This window comes from Pleurodeles waltl, chromosome 1_1, assembly GCF_031143425.1.
Source record: "Pleurodeles waltl isolate 20211129_DDA chromosome 1_1, aPleWal1.hap1.20221129, whole genome shotgun sequence".
Taxonomy (NCBI): domain Eukaryota; kingdom Metazoa; phylum Chordata; class Amphibia; order Caudata; family Salamandridae; genus Pleurodeles; species Pleurodeles waltl.
The window spans coordinates 254,104,713-254,129,207 of NC_090436.1; positions in this window are offsets into that span (position 1 = coordinate 254,104,713).

Sequence of the window (24,495 nt, forward strand, 5' to 3'; positions counted from 1 at the left end):
GGAGGAAGTATGCGGACGGGTGGGAGTTGGGGGAAGAAGTGTAAGCTGAATCATGAGTTCATGTTGTTGTTGGTTTGGGTACATGTTTTACCTAGTCTGCGAGTTTTCTACAGGTATGAGCACACACCTCCAAGGGGTGGGCCCGGCTCCCCCACACAGGTTTAGCACATGGCAGCTGGTCAGGGGGAGGGGATGGTCTCTCCCTGTGACAATTTAATCCACCTAACGCAACTCATGGTAGGCCGTGTTCAAGCTTTACCCTGGAATGATAATGGCCTCCTGGATAAAGTGAAGCATACGGCGGTGCTTGCCTTCACCATCCGGATGTTCTCTTACTTCAGGAGACCCATCTCTTGGGGGACTGTTGCCAGTGATGGAGAGACTTCATTGCGGTCCTCAATCCTGTAAAGGATTCATCAAGCACCCCCTTCCACTTCCAGGTGCACTAATGCATGCCACCTATCGGATTGGCTGACTTTGTTGGGGTTATGCAATGTATGGAGGGCATGGCATCAACGATGCTGACAATCAACTCAAACCTCAGTGCCACACCACATACAGTCCAGAAAAGATCTTCTCCTCATGCCAGCCCCAGACTGCTGTCACCTTACCACATTGAGATTCTCCTGCGGGCATTTCTGATCATGCCCCTCTCCTCCTCAGTGTTGGATCCTGTGGAGCAGGGATCCGCCCCATGTGGCACCTCAACGCCTGGCACCTGCAAAATAAACCCTTGGTTCCGTACTTGCAGAAAGAACATCAGGCATATTTTGATCTGAATGATGGCTCAGTCTCCTTGACCGGCACCCTCTGGGTGGCTGGTTAGGTGGTGCTGCAAGGCCTTGCTCAGGGTTTTATACGATCCAAGAGCAGGCACACTTATTGCACATTACTAGACTAGAAGCCCAGGCCATCTGGCTTGAGGTTCCCTTGGCAGAGCGCCCCATGGAAACGACTCCCGTCACCTCTCATCAATATGGAAGAAAATATGCAACCAGTCAATGGAGCTCGCCAGGTATCTTTGGTGGGCCTCCACCACCTCAATCTATGTTTGGGGTGATAAAAATGGTAAGCTACTGTATTGGCTGGTTTCTCACCACAAGATATCCAGAATTGTTCCGAAAATCATGGGCACTAGGGGTAATAAAGTAAAGATGCTCCAGGAGGAGGCTGGAGCATTTTCTAGCTACTACCAGTCGCTCTAAACAGCCTTCTCGGATGTTGATCCCGACTACTCTGCTCAATTCCTCGATGACATGCCCCTCACTAGGTTGACCTTACTTGACAAAAAAATACTGGATGAGCCTATCACAAGTGTGGAAATAGCCTCGACAATCTTCACCCTGGCCTCTGGGAAGACTCCTGGTCCTGATGGCTTCCCTACCAAATACTATGCAGCGTTTCGAGATGTCCTGACTTCCTGGCTCCATGTCCTTCATAGTGAGGTTGACTACTTGGGTACCTTCCCACCTGACTTGGACATGGTCACCATAGTGGTTATCCGGAGACCCTCCCCCCATGCCATTCCTGTGCAGACTCCTACCCAATCTCGCTTATTAACTGAGATATTACGATTTATGCCACAATCCTGGCAACCTGTCTAAAAAGAGTGTTGCCACCCCTAGTACATCCTGACCAATTTGGGTTCATGCCGAACCGTGGTATGAGACACTGTATCTGCCGACTTCATGTGGCCTTGGCCCACCATCATCGACTGCCTTCTGACCTAGCCCTATTTTTTATCAACTTTAAGAAGGCGTTCGACACGGTGTCCTGAAGGTACTTGCAGTTGGTCTTATGTCGGTCTTATGATGGGACCTCGTTTCCGTAGACTGGTACAGGCTTTATATGTAGATCCCAGAGCCCGGGTCCAAATTAATGGAACCTTCTCTCACACAATCCCCATTCTTCGAGGGACCCATCTGGGCTGTCCCCTCTCCTGCTTTCTTTTCGCCCTGGCAATTGAGCCACTTGCACAATTGATCAGAGGTGATCCTCTTTTTCAGGGATGGAATTGGGGCCGGGATCAAGAGGACCGCATAGCCCTTTATGCGGACTACATCCTCCTTTACTATGCATACCACGTTACCAGTGGTCCACACTACTTCCAACATCTTTGATGCTTTGAGGAGGCCTCTGGGCTCTGCAACAATCCATCAAAGTCGGAATTGGTACCCCTGACACCGACCCGGAACTGCTTCACCTGACAAGAGGCAGTGCCTCTTCACTGGCTGAGTTTTAAATATCTGGGTAGCTGGGTAGCTCTCCTTCCCGAATTTCCCTGGACCCTGAATCTCACACCACTGGTACAGCGAGCCAGGGCTGATCTGGCAAGGTGGTGGTCCCTTCCACTGAATGTCCTGGGTTGCATAGTGCTATATAAAATTATGATCCTCCCACATTTTTCAGAATCCCCCGATGCCCCTGCAGTGCTCCTGGTTCCAATGCCTCCAGACATCGAACTGCACTTCAGCACTGTCAAAAAGGCCTATATGATGGGGGACTGGGTATGACTCACCTTTATCTATAGTACTTGCCAACTCAGCGCCTAGTAACACATGACTGGTTTAGCGGGGGTGGTCAGACACAGAGTACCAACTTAAGCTTACCTTTCTTACCTTTCCGCATATAGTAGATCTGCTCTTTGGCACCCCAATCCCTAGTAATATGGACTTGGTAACCAGAGTGGTGTTCATAGCATAGCGAGTGGCCGTACGTCACACCCATTGGACTAACACCCTGACACAGCAAACACCCCTTTGGCAGGGCACCTGCCTCCGAGAATCAGTGGCACGGCAAGATTTCAACAAATGGGCTCTGTTGGGTATCTTCCATCTCGGGGATCTGTGGCGGGAACACACATGCAATCCTTTCAAGACCTACTAACTACATACCAGCTCTCCCACACTCAATTTTACAAAAAAGCTACATCTCTGCTGCGCTCTGCATACACACCTTACCCACACTAACTCCCCCCCTGAATATAGCCCGTCTGAGGCCAAACTTCTGATGGGAGCACTCAGGAAGGAGAAAGTGTCTCAAATGTATAAAATGTTGAATAATAATGCACCAGGTGACCTGGATCACATCAGAGGCCAATGGGAACAGTGGATGGGACACCTTGTGGGTAAAGACTGGTGTGAAGCCTTAATGGTGCCCAGAATTATAACCATGTTGTCTTGTCTACAACTTGTGCAAACATAATACTTATATGGGGCATGTCTTTCACCAGCTATGTTACACCAGGTGGGGCTCCTTCGGAATCCCACCTGTCCTCGCTGCGCAGGAGCTCTCGCAGATTTCTTTCACATGACGTGGACATGCCCTCCAATTCAGCAGTATTGGTCTGTATTGCTGAGCAAGCTTCAGAGGTACTGGGTTAGGTGGTCCCGCTGTCCCCATTAGTGGTTCTGCAATGTCATTGTCCGCCCCTGGCACGTGCTGCACTCTGAACATGATGTCAAATTCTAGGCATTGCAAAAAAAATATACGCAGTAACTTCAATGCCTGTACGTCCCTTGCTGACTGTCTGTTGACTACCTGGACCACTGCCATGTTATCAATATGAAAAAGCACCTTCCTGTGCACCAGTTATGCCCTTATCAGACCACCAATACTACTAAGGAAAAAACTCCAAAAAGGCAATACTTCTCCCCCATGCTTCCAGTCCGTAGGCCACTCTTCCGCACACCATTGCCCCTGCCAATACTGTCTGAACCCAATTCCCCATGCTGTGTCTGAGTACAACTGTACGTCCCATTCCAATTCTCCCATTGCCACCAAGGGTACATCATTAAAAGAATCCAAGAAAAATCGCCACATCCGTAGATCCTCCTACGTCCTCACCGGCAAACTTATGTGGTGGTGCGACAAAGGCAAACCCGACAGCGAAATCCCCAATTGCCCGCAAATGGTCCTACCATCCATCACCACTCAGCATGGAAAGTTTAAATGCCCTTAGAGCACTTGTACCTCCCTCACCATCACCTTGTTCTCTGCCAGCATTGAATTTAGTAACAACTGCATTGTCAGCTTCCTCCATGTCTTTGAGTCAATCTCTATGCCAAGGAATGACAGGGCTATGCTGGGCCCAGCTGTCTTCTCTGGTGCTAAAGGGACCCTAAATCCTCCATAATCTCCAGAAAATTAGTCATCATCAATTGGCAGTCGTCTGTCCCTGACCGTACCACAAAAAAGAAATTGTCAAGGTAATGCATCACCTGTGTTTGCCCAGTTGCCCATGTAAAGTCCCATTGCAAGAAAGTGTTAAAACGCTCAAACAGTGCACATGAAATCGAGTGCCATCAGAAGTGCCTTATCCACATATCACTGTCCTTCAAATTGAATGCCTAACAACTGAAAGTCCTTTGGGTGCGCAGGGAACAGAGGTGGAATGCTGACTTAATGTCATTCTTCACCATCAGTGCGCCGTTCCCCATTTCCTCCACCTTGGCCAGTGCCACATCAACTGAGGAATAGTTAACTGAGGATTTGTCCTCTGAAATGTAATTATTGATGGATTCTCCCTCTGGCCATGACAGGTGGCACCACCCCAATAGGTGATATTATGAAGTTTTCCGTTGGCCAATTATTGGATGGTCCCGCCATCCTGCCTTCCCTGATCTCCTTCATTAGTTTCTCTTGCACAATGTGCTTAATGGGCACCACTGACTTTAAATTATTAGCTCACCTGCATATCCTCGGCCCTTCGCACCCCAAATGGAAACCCCATGTAAAACCGTCTATCAATATCCTAGCAACCTCTGGCTTGTCATAGTGAGTCAACCACATCTCAACCTGTATAGTTTAATGGGAGTAAGCACTTTTTTCTCCAGGCCCTTGCCCCCCATGTTCTCCACTGTACCGGAGGAGTGTGGTTTTTGCTGGTTGCCCCTGTGGCTGAGTCCGATGTCCTGACACTGCATGTGCTTGCCTTCCCATCCCTTAGCAGTGAACGAGGGCATGCCTGCCTGCACATTTGGAGCATTTGTGTCTAAACTTACAATACTCCCTGATAAAGAGTCCCTCATTAAAATTCCAGCATGCCCCTGTCTGCCCCACTTGTCCTTTGCCTGCAGTCCCCACCACTCCCCGAGTGGGGCGCCCTTGAAAAGGCCGATATCTAAAAGGAAGGCCACTGGCCATGAAAATGGTCTTGCCAAACTTGGCCGGGCCTGTTGTATGGTGCCAAAGATCAGCGTCCACCTCGCCCCACTGCACCTCAGGATCCACTGCTATGCGTGCCCAAAACTCATCATCATATTTGGAACAGGCATAGCTCCCATTATTGATTTGTGCCTTCTGTATAGTGTCCATGTACTTAAATAGCACTACATTTCTCTTAAGTTGTTTTTCGCAGTAGACCATAGTGTATTTAAGAAAAGGGCTGCTGTCCAGTTTTCAATTGTCAGGGGTTTTTTCGGGTGTTTTGCCAGCTCGTACTCCTCTTCCTTCGAGCCCTCTTTAGCCCATAATTATCTATGCAGCAATTTCAACATTTTTACATATTCCCTGTTCCAAATCTTTTCTTTGGTTGCCTACATAAAATGTTCATCTAATGGTTTTGTTACTCCCATATATGGCAATTTTATTGATTTTCAAGTATTTGCTTTCCAGAGTCACTGCTGCGTCCCCCTGTCTTACCCTCTAACACCTCCTCTCCCTTTTTCTCTGTCGTTTTGCCCTGTCTCCCCATTGACTCTCTTCCCCTCGCTCCTCATCATCAACCAATTCACCCTGGTAGGAAACTGGTCATTGGTGCAGTTACCCCCCACTTTTTGCCTGATATTGATGCTGACTTGACTGAGAGTGTGCTGGGATCCTGCTAACCAGGCCCCTGCACCAGTGTTCTTTTCCTAAAACTGTGCCATTGTTTTCACAATGGGCACACCTCTGGCACACAGAAAAGTCCCTTGTAAAAGGTACCAGTGGTACTAAGGGCCCTGTGACCAAGGAGTGTCCCCCGGGGCTGCAGCATGTGTTGTGCCACCCAAAGGGACCCCTCACCAAACACATACACACTGCCATTTCAGATTGTGTGTGTTGGTGGGGAGAAAAAGGCAAAGTCGGCATGGCATCCCTCTCAGGGTGCCATGCCCACACAACATGTGGCATAGGTAAGTCATCCCTCTAGCAGACCTTGCGACCATAAGGCAGGGTGCACTATACCACAGGTGAGACCATGGCTGCAAGAGCAATATGCCCCTACAGTGTCGAAGTCCATTCTTAGACATTGTAAGTGCAGTGTGGCCATATTAAGTATATGGTATAGGAGTCTGTCATTACGAACTCCACAGCTCCATAATGGTATAACTGAATACTGGGAAGTTTGGTATCAAACTTCTCAGCACAATAAACCGACACTGCTGCCAATGTTGGATTTATTCTAAAAAAAGCACACAGAGGGCATCTTAGCGATGCCCCCTATATTTGACCCAATCCTCTAGTGTAGGGCTGACTGGTCTGTGCTAACCTTCCACTAGCAGACGGGTTTCTGACCACATGGGGTGAGGGCTTTTGTGATCTCTGAGGCCAGAAACAAAGCCTGTCCTGGGTGGAGATGCTTCACACCTCCCCCCTGCAGGAACTGAAACACCTGGCGGTGAGACTCAAAGACTTAGGCCTCACGTTACAGTGCCCCAGGGCACTCCAGCTAGTAGAGATCACCCCCCCCACCCCCGGACAAAGCCCCAATTTTGGCCACAAGTTCAGGGGCAAACTTAGTAAAAACAAGGAGGAATTACCACTTCAGCTGGGACCACCCCTAAGGTGTCCAGGCCTGAAGTGACCCCCTCCTTGCAGAAACCGCCATCTTGGTTTGGAGGACAGGGACCAATAGGGTTAGGAATGTGCTCCCCTCCCCAAGGGAGTGGGCACAGGAAAGGTGTAGCCACCCTCAGGGACAGTAGCTACTGCCATCTGACCCCTAAAATGTCCCTAAAACTTGTATTTAAGGGCTTCCCTGAACCCAGCTCACCAGATTCCTGGTGACCTAACAGGAAAGATAAGGACTGCTAAGCTGAAACCCCAGCTGAGAAGAATGAAGATGACAACTGACTTGGCCCCAGCCCTACCGTCCTGTCTCCTGCTTCAAAGAACCTGCACAAGAACAGCGACGCATCCAGTGGGACCAACGACCTCTGCCAAGCTCCAGAGTACTGCCCTGCACCCAAAAGGACCAAGACCTCCCGTGGACAGCTGCCCTGTCTAAGAAGAAACAATGACCAAGGACTCCAGCCTCACTCCGAATGCGTGTGTCCTGACCACTCTCCAGGTGGCCTAACCAGCTAGAGAGGATCCCCAGGGAATTCTGAGCAAATGCCCACCCTAGGTTGGCCTTTCCACCCCTCCACAATGACACCTGCAGATGTAATCCCTAGGACCCCCTGACCACGAGAGCTCTGGATGAAGATATCCGACGCCTAAAGACACAGTGCACCCGCTGCCCCCAGGCCTTGGAGAACCCAACCTCCAGTGCAGCAACATTCAGCAGGTGGCCCTCCTCTTTGTCCAGCCTGTGGTTTACCCGAGACGACCTCCTGGACCTTGCCTCCAGCCCTTGAATGACCCCCTCATACAGAATAATTAGAAACCCTACGCCTTATTTGCACCCTGCACCCGGTCGCCCCAGCGCTGGTGAGGGTGTATGTTTGGTGCCTACTTGTGGGTCCCCTAGTGCTACTCCAAACCCCCTGGTCTGCCCGCCGAAGATGCGGGTACTTACCTGCCTGACAATCTGAATCCACGTGCCCCCCCTTCTCCATAGGAGCCTGTGTTAATTTTGCCTCAAGTTTGACCTCTGCACCCGGCGGGCCCTGTGTTGCTGTGGACTTCCTAACCTCCGGAGACTGGAACTGTAAGTGTTGTACTTACCTGCAAATCGATCTAACTTTTACCCCCCCCAGGAACTGTGTCTGAAAATTGCACTGTCAATTTTTAAAACAGATTATTGCCAATATTTCAAAACCTGTATAACTTATCGATTTCAAACAAAGTGCTATTGATATATGTGAGAAATACAAAACTATTGAAGTACTTACCTGCAACTTGAATCTTGTGGTTCTAAAAATAAATTAAGAAGATATATTTTTGCTATATAAAAACCATTGGTCTGGAGTTAAGTCATTGAGTGTGTGCTTCTTCTATTGTCTGTGTGTGTACAACAAATGCTTTGCACTACCTTCTGATAAGAGTGAGATAGGTGGCAAAACAACTAAACAGTGTTTTAATGACATTACTAGAAGTCACATTTCAAGACCATTGCGCCAGCAATCACATCACAGGAACATCTCACACTGTGAAACTGAGGGGCATATTTATACTCCGTCTGCTCCGAATGTGCGTCAACATTTTTGACGCACATTCAGCGCAAACATTGCCCCCTTATTTAAACTTTGACGCCAGCGGACGACAAAATTCCGCCCTGTGCGTCATTTTTTGGATGCGGCTACCTGCCTTGCGTTAATCATATGCAAGGTAGGCGTTCCCATCCAAAAAATGACTTAACCAGCCGTGCGTCGTATTTATGCTTGCAGGCAAAAATGACGCACAGCCGGGAGGCGGAGCTGGAAAATGAGGCACAGCCCGATTTGCGTCAAAAAATAACGCCTGGGTCAGGGCAGGCGTTAAAATGGGGCAAACACACCTGTATTTAATCAGAACACACAGAAGCAACAGCAGAGTAGCAGAGCAGCAACAGGGAGACATGGAGGTGATTCTTATCCAGCGTGCACGCGGACGCAGAGCCCAGCAACAACAACAGCAGCTACCACAACACCAGCAGGGACCCCAAAGGCAGCGCAGAAGGCAGGAGAGGATATTCCGTCCCAGAACAACCCTTCATGGCCTCAGGGAACACAACATCATCCAGAGGTACAGGTTGAACTGGCAGGCCATTCAGCAGCTGCTGCGCAACATTGAACCACAGTTGGCACCCACTTTGCTGACACCCAGCACCATCCCAACAGAAACCAAGCTGCTTGCCGTACTTCATATGATGGCAAGTGTCTCTTTTCAAACAACTGGTGCCCTCGTTGCCGGAATATCACAACCATCATTCTCCGCCTTTTTGCCCAAAGTACTGGATGCCATCATTGGACTTACACCCCGCCACATCTGCTTCCCTAACACACTGCAGAAGAAGCAGGAAACAAAACAGGGGTTCTACCTCATCAGTGGCTTCCCACATGTCCTTGGTGCAATCGACTGCACACATGTACGCCTTGGGCCACCTGCTGCAACTGAACACCTCTACCGCAACAGGAAGCACACACATTCCATCAACATGCAGGCCATTGTCGATCACTAGGGATTGATCACCAACATCGTGGCTAAATATCCTGGGAGTGTACCTGACTCCTTCATCTTCCGTCACTGCACCATCAATGAACACTTCCAGGATGGACGGTATGGCAATGGACTACTTGTTGGTAAGTGCAAAAACCTACTTATATACACACTGCACAGCAACCCTCTAGGACACACAACACATTCTCCACAACAGCAACATGTGAACAGGAACACAGTGAGGTCGTGACATCGCTAGACATGTTTCTTAGGTCTGCAGTGAACCTGTCACACATCTGAAATTACTGTACAGCCTATTGTTAAGATGTCAAAGATCACAACGTGTGGAGTGGGTTGCCTAAATGTCACCTTGCAAAATGTAAGTGTCCCAATGACGTTTACATGAATCCATTGCACAAGTCTGAAGGTATGGGATGTCCAGGGTACATTGATTTGAACGTGTTAACAACACTGTCAATTTTAACCTGTGTATGGAACTATCATCTCACCCCCAGTGAAGACACAGGGACACCTGTATCACAAGTCACAATGCTAGGGAGGGCACACTCTATTGCAAATCCCAAAACATACTGCTGACAAACGGTCAGCAGACAAACACTTGTTCAGCCAAGGAAACAACACAATGCAGATGGTACATCCTACAAGCCTAGGATGCTACATTATAACACAAAAGATTCACAGACAACACAAGACAACTACTGCCATGAAAGGTGATTTCAATGGGGCCAGCTACATCAACATGATCCCATTCATTTTCTCTTGCAGCTGATCAGGGGTATGGCATCCAGCCATGGATTATGACACCTATTGGCAACCCGAGTACTGCTGCAGAGCGTGCCTACAACGACGCACAAAGGAGGACACGTAGCATAGTCGAGAGGACCTTCGGCATCCTCAAGTCAAGGTTCCGGTGCCTCGACATCACTGGTGGTAGCCTCCTATATTCCCCGGAGATGGTCTGTAAGATCATTCTAACATGTGCAATATTGCACAACATTTGCATCAAAAGGAACATTCCTCTCCTGGAACCAGAGCCACACATGACTGAAGAGGAGGAAGAGGAGGATGCTGGCCTGCAACATGAGGGGGAACTACAGAACACGGCTGCTGGTATACGCCGGCGGCAACATATCGTCAACAATTTCTTTTAAATAAAATCACCTTCACCACTTTAGTTAACTAATTTAAATAAACACCTATAATAATCACATATCATGGTCTGGCTATTCATTTTTGCACACCTTCATCTCTACTTATCAGAATAAGAGTGTTGCCTCATGGAGCATTGCTGAGATACTGATTAGGACACTGAAAACCCCAGAGATAATGTGATGCCTAACAGACAATGGTCACATACACACACACTGTAAATGACATCTATCATGTACATTTCAGGACAATAGCAGAGGACCACACCTATTTCACACATACATGTTGAAATCAAGGTCCAAAGCAGCATATGGCACACAACTAAGACACCATCACTCAATAAGGGGAAAACAAGCCTCATACATGAGGCAGTTGATGTGCTTTTGCATCAGTAACAGGACTGTCTGACCAGACCCTTGACAGCAGTAAGGTCAACTGCATCCAATATTTGCAAGGACTATCTATGACCAGAGTGCCATAGAAGCAGAACATAGACAGCGCAAGTGCCACACATATGAGCAGCATTGCACACATGACATTCCATGTACATGTCAGCCCATTTCCTAACTCCTGACACACCCATGCACCTGGTCACAACCCACCTGTCGGAAGAGGTCCCTGGAATACTAAGATGTGTACCCTGATATTCCCTCCTCTACACACACAGACCAACATTAGAAATCCAGTGTGCTACACCCTTTCCTATGGTATGCCATTGTCATAGAACATCTGACTGCATGGACGTCAGGTTAATTTATACACTGTCTTCTAGTTTCTAAGCCCTGTTAGCACCTGTAGATTGCTTCCTGTGTGAAAATGTCTGTTGGCCCTTAGAATGCAAATCTCACCTACAGGACTGGTGAGAAACAGATACAGCCCACACCTGTGATCACCTCCATGCACACCACCCATTTCAAAAAGCATTGCACCTGCTGATGCCTGGAACAGCATAGGAGTTGCCATTTTGTCAAATACACCGTTAAGCATTGATACTAATTAAGCTGTGTAACACAGCCCTTGGGTTCATTTGTCACCTTCAAAAACACAGGACATACACAGTTTGACATGTCAACTGTCTAGTTTGTCCTCCAAACAGTCTGAGTCAGACCACTGATTATGTAACTTGTCAAATTGCTGGATCCTGAATCACCCTGCATTCCGTCAGCCTGACTGGCATCTGTCTGTGCGTCACACTAAAGTATCCCTGTGTCTACATATGTACCACACTTGCGTTAGCAAACCTCTAATTCATCAGGGAGTATTGGGCATGGGATTCTTCAATGCATACCCAAATACATTGTATAGCATCATCTGCCTTTTCACTGTACCATTTGAGTAAAATCCTCTGGGAAAAGCTAAATTCATGGCCCATCCCTTGTCTGGGTCTCATTTATGCATGAATGACAAAGTGTGACAGTGTCCCAGGGCCGTAGGCAGGGATTGGGTAGGGGCTTTCAGCAGAACCAGCAACCTCTGATAATGTCCATGAAAAATACACACATGTCAGGACCATGACAGTTCACACACAGAATCACAGTGCTCACAACATATTGATGGGCCGTGTGATGTGAATAGCTGCGATAATAATCAGCACAGAGGCTATGATGTTCCCAGATGCAGTGGGAATTGCAGAGGCTAACCTGTGTATAAATGTTGTAATAACATCTGCCGGAACATGACACCTGAGACATTATCTCACTCAGCACATCAAGGTTGCCCTATTGACTGTCTCATTACACGTCTTTAGTGGCAGGGTGGGACCATCCCCATGTAGGTTCACATGTCCTCATCCACTTTACTCACATTGATCAACCAAGGATACTCAGTAGATACAGGAATATCTGCCACTGACTCATGATGAGTCCTGGACCGAACTGTGACAAATTACACCCAAAACAATATACAGGATCATAATTGGACCACACACATGAACAAGACACCTATGTACAATTGATCACTGGAAATATGTGGACACGAGCTGTCTTGTATGCTGGTCCACCACAGCCACTTGATAGTTGGGGCTCACTTCTATGGCCTCAGCTATGGTGTCATCATACATTTGAGATTCACCCTTGTCTGTCTGTGCAAACAACATGGTACCCACTTTCTCAATGCATGTGTATGACTCACTGTGGGATTCACCAACTAGTGCCTACGAAGCTGTTACCAATACTCAAGGACATAGGATGTTGAAAATGTGGACCATTGACATGAACAAGCGTCTGCCATCTATCTGGTGCATGCTATGTCACATGTGGTGTCTACATTACCCTAAATCTTGGAAGTCCACATTACGGATGTTGTTACATGTATGACTAACACATGCCCTCTCTCATTTCCACAATGACTTGCATCTAAGGATTGGACACATGGACGTCACATTCATACAAGTATGTGCAATAATGCTTCATGTGATACACACACACTTGGTCAACAAATACAATAGTTGCCAAAGCACACACTTTGAGCCAAAGGCATTTAGGTATTGTACATATGTGCATCACATTGCTATCCTCTCCTTTTGTCAAACATGCACAATTTGTGCAACACATATATGTAGGCCACACTTATGACCAACTATTGCGTCAGCCAACCGTACAAATACTGTGAAGGGAGTAGCAGATCATGGTCCGCTGCAGTATGATGTCACACATGTGAACATACACCATCAACACCATAGTCTGTTCAATCAGCCTATCTCTGATGTGTCCCAAATGTAACATAACAAAAAAACAGAAAAAGTGCCCAAAACCAGTTAATGCACTGAAATTTTGACGTTCCTAGCGTTATGCGTAATTTTTTGTCTACCAAAACTGTATTTGCGTAATCTTTTTTTGACGCACAGGAGTGAAAATTAGCCCGGATCGAGATATTTGTACAGGCCATGTACTATTATGTGGATGCGGGCTAATTTTCACTTCTGTGCGTCAAAAAAAATGACGCAAATACAGTTTCGGTAGACAAAAAATTACGCATTACGCGAAAAAGGCGGGACATTTCATACAGGAAGTGATGTAATAGGATATCCTGTTTACAGATCATGTACAGTGGGTGTACTTTCACTTTGAAGTCTATGATCCTTCTAGACTGTGTGGCTGTGTAGAGAGTGGTGTCCTGAGATTTTGTGCTTTTTTGGTCTGTGTGATATCTGTATTGTCCATTTGTGAAATAAATATTGTTGGTGTATACTGTACTACTATGTTTTGTGTACATTTGTCCATTTATCTTGAGTTTTTGTTGTTTGTGGGAGTCTGTTGTGGGTAGTGTTAGTTTGGGGATAGTTGGGCTCTTTTAGTGGTTAAGTTTACTTTTCATCTGTATTTGAACCCCTACTTCCCCCTTTTCCCCTTTCTATTTCTTTTTCCCCTATTCCCTTTCACTTTTCCACTATGTCTGGTAGGCCACGTCTTGGCAGGATGGGGGAAGAGGAGTTGGGGGGTTCATATGGCTTGTGTGCCATTTCTTGCCACTCATAATCGAGGCAGGGGGCAGGGTGATACAGGGGTATCCAACAGAGGCACGCAGAATCTGGTGGGGAAAGGTGCTGCATCACCTGCAGCGTGTGTATGCCAGCCAGAGGAGTGACCACCAGCTGAAGCACCGGTGGGCTGACCTCATCACCAGGGAGCAGGATCTCTTGGACCACCTGGGAATCGTGATTGGTGGCACTGTTGGTGAGTACTAATCATGTAAATGTGCACGATTAAATGCTCTGTAGTGACATGAGGATTTGTACTATGTCTGCCAGCTAACTTGCTGACTGTGTGTAATGCTGGGGAAACATACAGGGATAATTGATGCACTTTGATAAGGATCACAATTGCTAACTGTCAGGTAGCACGTGCTCAGCAAACTTACAGGATACTTTTCCATGAAGGAAATTGGTGCGGCCTTTGTGTCATACAACCAAACAAAATAGGAGCTAATCATGTCTATATAGGGTACTATTGACAGAGAAGTAAAGATGTACCAACATATTGGCTAACTTTGTTGACGCAATAGCTGGACTGACTTTAGAATCACTACATGATGCTGAAAATGAGTGCTGCCTTCACGTCAATTGATAATAGCAAAGTGGCTCAGACATATGTCTCATGTGAGTCTGGTGAGTGTGGAAGGAAAGCGTTCACGGAAGTACTATGAATGTTTGGGATTATTGTGTTTCCTGATCTTTTTGGATACATGTCAGATCTGGATTTGAAAACATCGTGAAAAAAGGTGTAAGGTGCCCTCAGCTAACATCTTAGAATGTTTGTTGGAGTTAGTTGTGCCACATTCCAAATATGGATGGCAGTCCAAAGGTATGCACATGGGTTCACATCTCCATGGTTGGTGCAAATCACCATAGCTGGGCCACATCAATTGAATCAAATGTAACAACAGGAGGGCTTACAAAAGTCCCTGCCCCTCCCTCTGTACATTGTACCTATGTGTCATTAATGTGTCATGGCCACAAGGCATGTTTGACTGGTAATGCAGTCCTCAAGTAACTAGGCTTTGGATGTCTCTCTTGGATGCACATGATGAGACGATTACACTCCATATTTTTTCTGGTCACCAATTACGGGGCATGTTTGCAACTACATGATAGTTAGGGCCAATGTATGTGTGCAGATATGTGTCTAACTGTCACAGGAGACCCATGCTATGTACAAGTTGGCCGTGATATATCAGATGCAGTACCATCATGTCTGAATGGCTGCCATTTCCTTATTCAGCCTACACATTGTATATGTTTATGAAATTGTTGCGCTGTGCACAAATTTTGAGCACATTTCTTCCTTCCTTACCTTACAGTTCGACCGCCATCCTACACTGTGGGAGAGGTGGTGACATTTGAGGACCCCGACCACTCCAGTAAGTGTTGATATGTCTGCATAGCAAGGTGTGATGCGTTGGGCAATCATTTCTCTTGTTCCATGAGTGGGATTTCAGTTTCTCACATGTTTTGAGTGGGCCAATGCGTATCCAATGGCATTATGTAGGGGTTGTAGGCCATTCCTGTAGGCCCCACTGTGAGTACTGGGGTTAGTCATGTGGATGACACTTGTATCAACAAGAGTCGCAATGGAAGTCAGCTCCGATTTAGTCAGCCTGTCAGACCCACATTCTCCAAGATTGGTACAGCAAATTGCTTTCCAATAGACTTCTGCTTCCCTATTTACCAACGTAATTATGAAACTGTAGGTAGAACCTCCTAGCAGCATGTACTTCCACATGTAGTGCTACAAGTATGTGGAACTTGAGTGCAATGGCCTAGGTGTGCATGCAATTCATTATCATGGGTGTTCTTGCAACTCTGTGTCTGATGTAAGTCAGGCCTTACTGGAAGTATATTTTGTGTACCAGGTTCTGCATTTCCTGACATGTGTGGCCCTATGATTGGTTCAGGGTTTGCTGACTCCTAATTGTTGATAGACCTTACCTGTGGTGTGTGTGTAGAGCCAAACACGTGTGGAGTTTTCTATACACTCCTCGGTGTACATGTTGTTGGAAATTGATAGTTGTTTATCCACCCCCCACCCTCAAACACGGGCATGGGTTTGTGAATGGGGTACCTAGTACTGAGGCTACCAGTATGTTACACATACATGTGAATAAGTGACTGTTTGGTTGGAACCTATTATACACACTCAGGTTTGGCACTTGGTACTATACAGGCAAGTCCTGTTACAACTTGCAGACCATGTGGCTTTAGTTTTGCATTCCGTACACTGACATTTGTAGCCCAGATCTTGGCGGAGGATATGCAGCATGATTCTTAGCTGATAACTGGCAGAACTCAGATTGCAAGTCAAAGCCAGTTGTTACCCATCTTGTAGGTTATGTATGTGCTATGTGTGATGTGACCTTTGTAGGCTGGCCTGCCATGTACTTCCTCAGGGACATTCAATAATCTGTATTGTGATATGAGCTGTTACAAGTACTGTAGATGTATTTTCTGATTAACTTCTTGTGCCATTTCACACAATGCAGTTACTAATGTAGAATATTTGCATTTGTCTTCACAGCTGCAAACATGACACCAGACCAGGTCCGTGAATTCCAGCGCCGGCCCATGAGATACCAGCACATCCTGCTGGTGGAGTCGGGGTTCAGGAGGCTGGCCCGGCGATATCGCCATGAACGGGCCTCCGGGCATGGAGAGCCTTCCCACAGGGTGGCCCTACGTTGCCTACCACAGCCACCACCAGCAGAACCACCAATTCAAGCCAGGTGGCCCCACCCACAGCTGGGACTGTTGTGCCGACATCTTCTAGTCTTCCAGGCCTCAGCATTGCTACAGGTGCAGGACAGCCCACTGGGCCTGGAACCACACACACACAGACCTCCTCCACCGGTACCCAGACTGCTACAGCTCCATCTGTTGACCCTGCAGCCTTCCACAACATGGAACGGAAGATGGACCGTGTGCTGCGCAAGTTGAGCCACCTGAGCCGGGATGTGCGCCACATTAACTGGCGTGTTAAGTCTATCAAGAGGACCCTCCGCAGGGCCAACCTCTAGACTATATTTGAAATGGACATGATTCCCTCCCTCCCCTCCCTCCTCTTTCCTTGTTCTTATAGTTATTGGGCTTAGGGGGCTTAGTGTTAGGTTAGTATAGGCTGTTAGTTTAGCTAGTGTTAGTCGGTGGGGGGGCCTGATTCTTTCTATTTTTACTTATTAAGTGTGTGGGTCGGTCGGTGGGGGGCTATGTTGGGGTTCTTGTGTGTTTAAAAAAAAAACACAAAAAAATAACTAAAAAATACAAAATACAAAAAAATATATATTTGTTTAGGATAGTATATGTTTAGGTTAGTATGTGTTGTCCTCCACGTGTCCCGTCTCATAAGGGGGTTGAGGGATAGATGTTTAGAACGTTTCGTTACATCTGATAAGTAAGTGTAGCTTAGGTTAGATAGGGACTGTTGTGGGTAATGAGTAGTCAGGGTAGTTTAGGGTAGGTAAGATTTTTCCCTCAGTTTCCTCTTCTGTGATTAGCATTTAATAAATATTTGGTTAACCCTTAATAGTATGTGTTGAATGGTACTTGATCCTGGGTTTGGATTCAGTGTACTTAAATTTTGTACTATTACATTTGTGTCCTATGCTACAAACAAATCCCAACTGAGCTGTGCGATTGGCAGCTAGCCCAGAGCTACCTTGCAAAGTGTCCACCCTTCGTTGCAACCACCAATCACAGTTAATATGGATGACAATGTGTTTCTGTTGATAAGTGTGTTTTCAAAGTCACAAACAGTGCTTGCAGACTTGGTATTGGGGAAACAGTTTTAGGTTTGACTGCAGTGTGATGATCAAGGACACTCTTATAAGATGAGTTCTCATTGGCACTCTTGTATTCTTGTCTTCATGAGTCTCATACGTCATTTGTGACACAGTTCAGCATGATTACCTATTTGTATGTAAACTCAGACACCTTCATTTATGCAGTATTTGTAGTGTTTGCTTAGATTAGTGTGCACTGTTATAAGTGTTATTATTGCATGTTAACAACATTTTGCGGCCACTATTTGATGACTTAGATATCCCTTGAGGAAGCATTCTTCTGTCCAACACAGCATGATGGTGTATGGTTTCTCACTTCATCAGATATGTCCCTCAGGATGGGCAGAGTATGATGCAATCATGGGCACTGTCCTGATTTATCTGACTACATAATATCAGGACAGTTGTTTTGACAAGCTACATAATTTGACAGTAGGCACATTTCAGTTATCTACTGCACAGCTGATATGTCACATTACCCAGAGACAGATTTGTTGTGTAAGTGCTATTTATTGAAAAGTGATGTAGTGCTATTTGTACATTGTCCATGATTGTGAGTCCATTATAGTGACATATTACATTGTGATCCAACACAAGGGGTTACCAAAATGCTTTTGACATGCTGGGGTTGATGTTTCAGACAGTGCAGAGGGACAGAATTTGCCAAAGAGCAGGAGAGAGACAATCGCTGGGCTGGGTGAAAAGATATACAGTGGTTTGCAGAACAGTGCTTGAGTACAGTTGTTGCAAGACTGGCAAGTTACAAAGCGCAGGACCTTGGAAACAGTTGGCCATGTGGCAGGGACTAGTGCTTCCGGGTCATTTTCCTTGTGAATGTGATCTGTTCCATGTCTTCTTCTTCTGATGTGTGTGTTGCCTCCTCTGTCCTTGTTGTTGTTGGTTGTGAAGGGGCAACACACACCTCAGTGTTAGAAGACGTGGAGTCAGACATCCCGGTTGCTGCTCCCTGTGAAGGTCTTACAGGCAGTACTGCAGCAAGGAGTATCTGCTGGTTCTTGAGAATAGCAGCCACATCACGATGGTAGGCAGCCAGGTCGGCCCTGAGGGGTTCAATGTTGCATTCGTGCACGCGTTGACAGGATTGCTGTTGTAGGTGTTGGGTCAACTGTATTACAGCTGTGCTGATTTCCTTCTGGGTTTTTTGCTGTTCCTGCAAGATAGATGTTAAGGCTTGCATAGCTGCTGCCTGATCTGCAGATGACATCATGCATGAACGCACCCCCTCTAGGCTGGCTGCCATATTTTGCATCCCCATCTGCACCTCCTTGGCCAGCTCCCGCTGTACTCCAACTACAGTTCTCTCAAAGCTGGTGCCAGTGTCGTCTGAGTCCTCAGCTGTATTGGAGCTGGCAGGTCTTACAATTGGGGTGGTGGGTGAATCCTCTGCGATGGCTGCTTGTTCTGTGCTCCTCCTTGTGACTGAAGGTGGGGTCTGGAGGGTTTCAAGAACCTTTTGGATAGTCTCCTGGGGAATGTTTATCGGCTCGTCATCCATGTCATCAGGGTAATCTGGGACAGGCATATCCGCAGGAGATCCATCTTCCTCTGCAATGAAACAGGGTACAATTAGTGTGTCTGTGTTGTGGCAATTGTGATGTGACATGCCTGCCTTTTGATGAATTCACTTTGTGATCTTGTTTCGTGTTAATTGCTCCAGTCCTTCAGATGTGCATTCTTCCAGGCCTATGGCCCACCTGCATGTCACATGTATGTTATTGAGTTATTAGACTTGTCAGCATCATCGCCTCTAGGTGTTGGTTTAGGCCAAATAGAGAATTGACACCTTCTTGTCCTACTCAAGCCTCGGTCTACATCCATTCTCATGGTGAGACCTTTCACTGGCTGTGGGTGTTCTGATGGCCCTGGCAGCACACTTAACAATCTGGACCTGCCCCAATCTCTGATCTTTCACATCCACTTAAATGTATTTGATATGTGGCATATCCTATGCATAGCAATGTTATGATACGATATGGATGTTGGCATTGGTAATGTGACTGCTGATGTTGGGGAATGTGTGTTACATTGGATTGCCCTGATAATCGTATCAGTGTCCTATTTCCTCCTCTGACTTTGCAGGTGTATTTCAGTGACCAGTTACATGCGTCCCCCCCTCAATGCTGTTGTCTGAGCAGTATGACATTTGGGATGTTGCATTGTTACCCAGGCACAGGATGGACCCTGACATATGCAGCATGGGTGTGTCCTTAGTGCTGTGTAGCTCCTATTGTTGTTTACATAGGCTGATGTTAGCGACAACTATGGGCATTGACATTTGACAGTAGTGGGACCATTGGCTACTTGAGCTGCACACAGAGCGGAGGTGGTAGTGGCAACTGTTGTCACTGTTACATTCCAGTTGTCGGTATGGCTAGATGTTGTTAAGAGGGCCCTAGTTAATGTAGGGGGTATGGTGGCTGATGTGTGCCGGGATGTCAGTTTGACGTTGTGGCCTTCCCTCCTGGCGTGGCTTTCCCTTTGCTCCATCGTTGGCATGACAGCATGCCCCCATGGGACTGTTGTTGGTGTTGTGTAATGGTGTGCCCCAGGTGTTCTCAGAATTGGGCCATGCCCCCATGCCGTGCCCCTTTACCCATGCCACTCCATGTATATGATGACTTCCATGCATTTTGTGGTCGGTATCCCCCCTCTGCTCACAGTTGACATTATTGCATTATAATTCCCCATGTGCGTTGTCTCCTGGTAGTCTGCGCTGTCCTGTCCTTGAATCCCTGTGACGATCTCCTCAGGGATGACGGCTGCGACCATCTCCTCCATGTGGTCCCGGGCCTCCTGGTGTGCTGGACTCCCACCTCCAGTCTGCAGAGCTGCCTTCCTGTTCCTTGCCATCTTTTCCTTGGTCCTGTGCTTGCAGTCATGCCAGCGTTTCTTGCACTCGATGACTGTCCTGCGTACTTCAGCCACACTGTTAATCTTGTCGACAATTTGTTGCCATATAGCCTCTCTCCTACTGATTGGCAACTTTGAGGTGACAAACAGTTGGTGCTGGTGTTCCGTCACCTCTTTAACCAGAATTTCCTGCTCCTCTGCACTGAAGCGAGACTTTCTTTTTTTCTTATAAGTGTCCTGATTCTTGTGTGGGTCCTCCTGGCTGGTTCCTGGTCTAATGTCATCTTCCTGGGATCTGTTGTGGCATCTGGGATCCATTTTGGCTCTCCTCTGGTGAAATGGCAGTGTTCGCATTTTTTTTTTACGCTATTGCGTCAAAAAACTGCGCATATCCGGTTTGCGGGGTCGTAAATCGACCCACAGTCATTTCCGCTGCGTTAACGTCGTTTTGCTTTACGACTTGACGCTGCGGTGTGCGTCAAAAAGAATGAATCCCACCTGTGGTTTGCGCTGCCGTGCGTCAAAGTATAAATTTGACGCCCGCACAGCGCACCAAAATAGCGTTAGCCGGGGGTAATATTTTAAAAGCATAAATATGGGCCTGAATCTAGATCAGCTGAAATATCAGGATGCTTCTGTCCCAGATGACATTGCAGAAATGCATTATAAACATGATTTGCATGCCATAAGGAACTGAGCTTTGATTACAATGGCCATCCTTCATTTTTCAGTTTTTTTCAGATGTACTAATGGGAAATTTTCAGAAGCACAGAATAACATCGTAATTGAAATTTGGCATACAAGAAAATTGCTTTAAATATAAATGCCTTTTTTTGTTGCAGATGCTGGGAGGACACTGTTATATGCTCCAGTTACAGGCTGGCATCAGCAGGCCTCGAAAAAATAATGAAAATTTTACTAGATCTGCAGGTCGAGTAGCTTGAATAATCTACTCAACCTAACTAAAATGTACTTAACTCTGTAAACTGGTCTCAAATTGTGTGATCCCAGGAAAACATTTTATTTTATAGAGTCACCTTTTTCTTCATTCTCATACTTGAGTGCATCTTCAAATATGTGAGTTCAGCATTTCTGTTGTACAAAAAAACTCATTTGTTTGATTAAATAGACTAAACGTTTGCTTCATGCAGAGTAAGAATCTAGCCCACATATAGGGTACACATGATCCCTGACTTGCCTCTCAGTACACTAATAGCATTGCCATCTGGGCAGGGGCAAAAGTGTTTTTTCAGTTCATGTTTAAACACTCACTTTTAAAACATTTAAAGCATGATGTGGTAGCGTACTGTCATTTACTGACATTAAATTTCCCATTGAAATGACCACAAACTTTCCCACAAACTTGCAGTTTTGCTGATGAAATTATATAATGTATTTAAAAAAAACTGACACTTGGGTTTAAAAAAACATATATTATTTGCACATCACCAAGTAAAGTGGTCTGATTTGTTTTTGTCCTATTAAAATACTTTTTTCATCCACAGAATTAAAAAAATGGGCTTTCACAACTACTGAAATATATTTTGAAATGTTTGTACAGTTGATGAATTACCTATTTAACCTCTTCTGTGCCTTGGACGAGATGATCTCGTCCAAGGCTACAGTTCCCCTGTGCCTTGGACGAGATCATCTCGTCCATGGCACAGGGGAACTTGGGGGCGCGCTAGCGCGCCCCCCGTGCACCCCCCTTCCCCCCCCAAGTCGGGGATGGAAGGGGAAGACCTTCCCCTTCCACCCCCGACCCCCCCCACCCCCCCTGTGACGTCAGCGCGCGCGCGCGCGCTGATGTGTCACAGGGGCCTCCCTCGTCGCGCTGGAAGCTCTGCTTCCAGCGCAATTGAAAAAGAAATGCAAAAGCATTTCTTTTTCAATCACTTGGGAGGCCCGGAGGGGCTTCAAAGGGAAGGAAAAGTATTTCCTTCCCTTTGAAGTCCCTCCTAGGGTTTCAAAAGCCGGATTGCTTGCAATCCGGTTTTTGAAACCCCACTAGACACCAGGGATTTATTTTTTTTTCGTAGAAATTGACAAAAGGGAGCGACCCCTTGGGCAAGGGTCGCTCCCAGGGGGGGCATTTTTTTGAAAAGGCCTTTTCTGCCCCCCCTGGGGGCAGAAACCTCTAGGCACCAGGGACCATTTTTTTTTTTTTCATTTTTTTTTTATTGAGGTGGGGAGCGACCCCTTAGGCAAGGGTCGTTCCCCTTGGGGGAAAATTATATTTTGGCCATTTCTGCCCCCCTTGGGGGCAGATTGGCCTATTTTGATGAGGCCAATCTGCCCCCAAGGGGGGTAGAAACCACTAGACACCAGGGATTTATTTTTATTTTTATTGTTATTGACAAAAGGGAGCGACCCCTTGGGCAAGGGTCGCTCCCAGGGGGGCATATTTTCGGGAAGGCCTTTTCTGCCCCCCCTGGGGGCAGAAACCTCTAGGCACCAGGGACCATTTTTTTTTTTTTTTTTCATTTTTATTTTTTTTGGTGGGGAGCGACCCCTTAGGCAAGGGTCGCTCCCCTTGGGGGAAAATTATATTTTGCCCATTTCTGCCCCCCTTGGGGGCAGATTGGCCTATTTTGATGAGGCCAATCTGCCCCCAAGGGGGGTAGAAACCACTAGACACCAGGGAGTTTTTTCTTTGCGTGAATTTCACGCAAAGGGAGCGACCACTTAGGCAAGGGTCGCTCCCTGGGGGGGAGGGGAATTTATTTTAGGACATTTCTGCCCCCCCTGGGGGCAGATCGGCCTATTATTAGGCCGATCTGCCCCCAGGGGGGGAAGAAACCTCTAGGCGCCAGGGCACATTTTTTTTTTGTGTTTTTTTTTTTTTGTTATTTTTTTTTTTTTAGAAATGGGGAGCGACCCATCAGGCAAGGGTCGCTCCCCTGGGGGGCAAATTGTATTTAGACCATTTCTGCCCCCCTGGGGGCAGATTGGCCGATTTTAGGTCAATCTGCCCCCAAGGGGGCAGAAACCACTAGGCACCGGGGATTTGTTTTTTGGCGCCAATGTCACGCAGGGGGAGCGACCCCGTAGGCAAGGGTCGCTCCCGGGGGGTGGGGGGTGGGGGGTGGGGGTTGGGGGGGCAAATTTATTTTAGGCCATTTCTGCCCCCCCGGGGGACAGATCGGCCTATTATTAGGCCGAACTGCCCCCGGGGGGGAGGGGCAGAACACTCTAGGCGCCAGGGCAATTTTCTTTTTGTGTTTTTTTTTTTTGTTGTTTCTTTTTTAGAGATGGGGAGCGACCCATCAGGCAAGGGTCGCTCCCCTGGGGGGCAAATTGTATTTAGACCATTTCTGCCCCCCTGGGGGCAGATTGGCCGATTTTAGGTCAATCTGCCCCCAAGGGGGCAGAAACCACTAGGCACCGGGGATTTGTTTTTTGGCGCCAATGTCACGCAGGGGGAGCGACCCCGTAGGCAAGGGTCGCTCCCGGGGGGTGGGGGTGGGGGTTGGGGGGGCAAATTTATTTTAGGCCATTTCTGCCCCCCCGGGGGACAGATCGGCCTATTATTAGGCCGAACTGCCCCCGGGGGGGAGGGGCAGAACACTCTAGGCGCCAGGGCAATTTTTTTTTTGTGTTTTTTTTTTTTGTTGTTTCTTTTTTTAGAGATGGGGAGCGACCCATCAGGCAAGGGTCCTCTCAGATTCCAGAACTTTCTGCCACAGAAATGTGAGTAACATGTGTATTTTTAGCCAAATTTTGAGGTTTGCAAAGGATTCTGGGTAACAAAACCTGGTCCGAGCCCCGCAAGTCACCCCTCCTTGGATTCCCCTAGGTCTCTAGTTTTCAGAAATGCACAGGTTTGGTAGGTTTCCCTAGGTGCCGGCTGAGCTAGAGGCCAAAATCTACAGGTAGGCACTTCGCAAAAAACACCTCTGT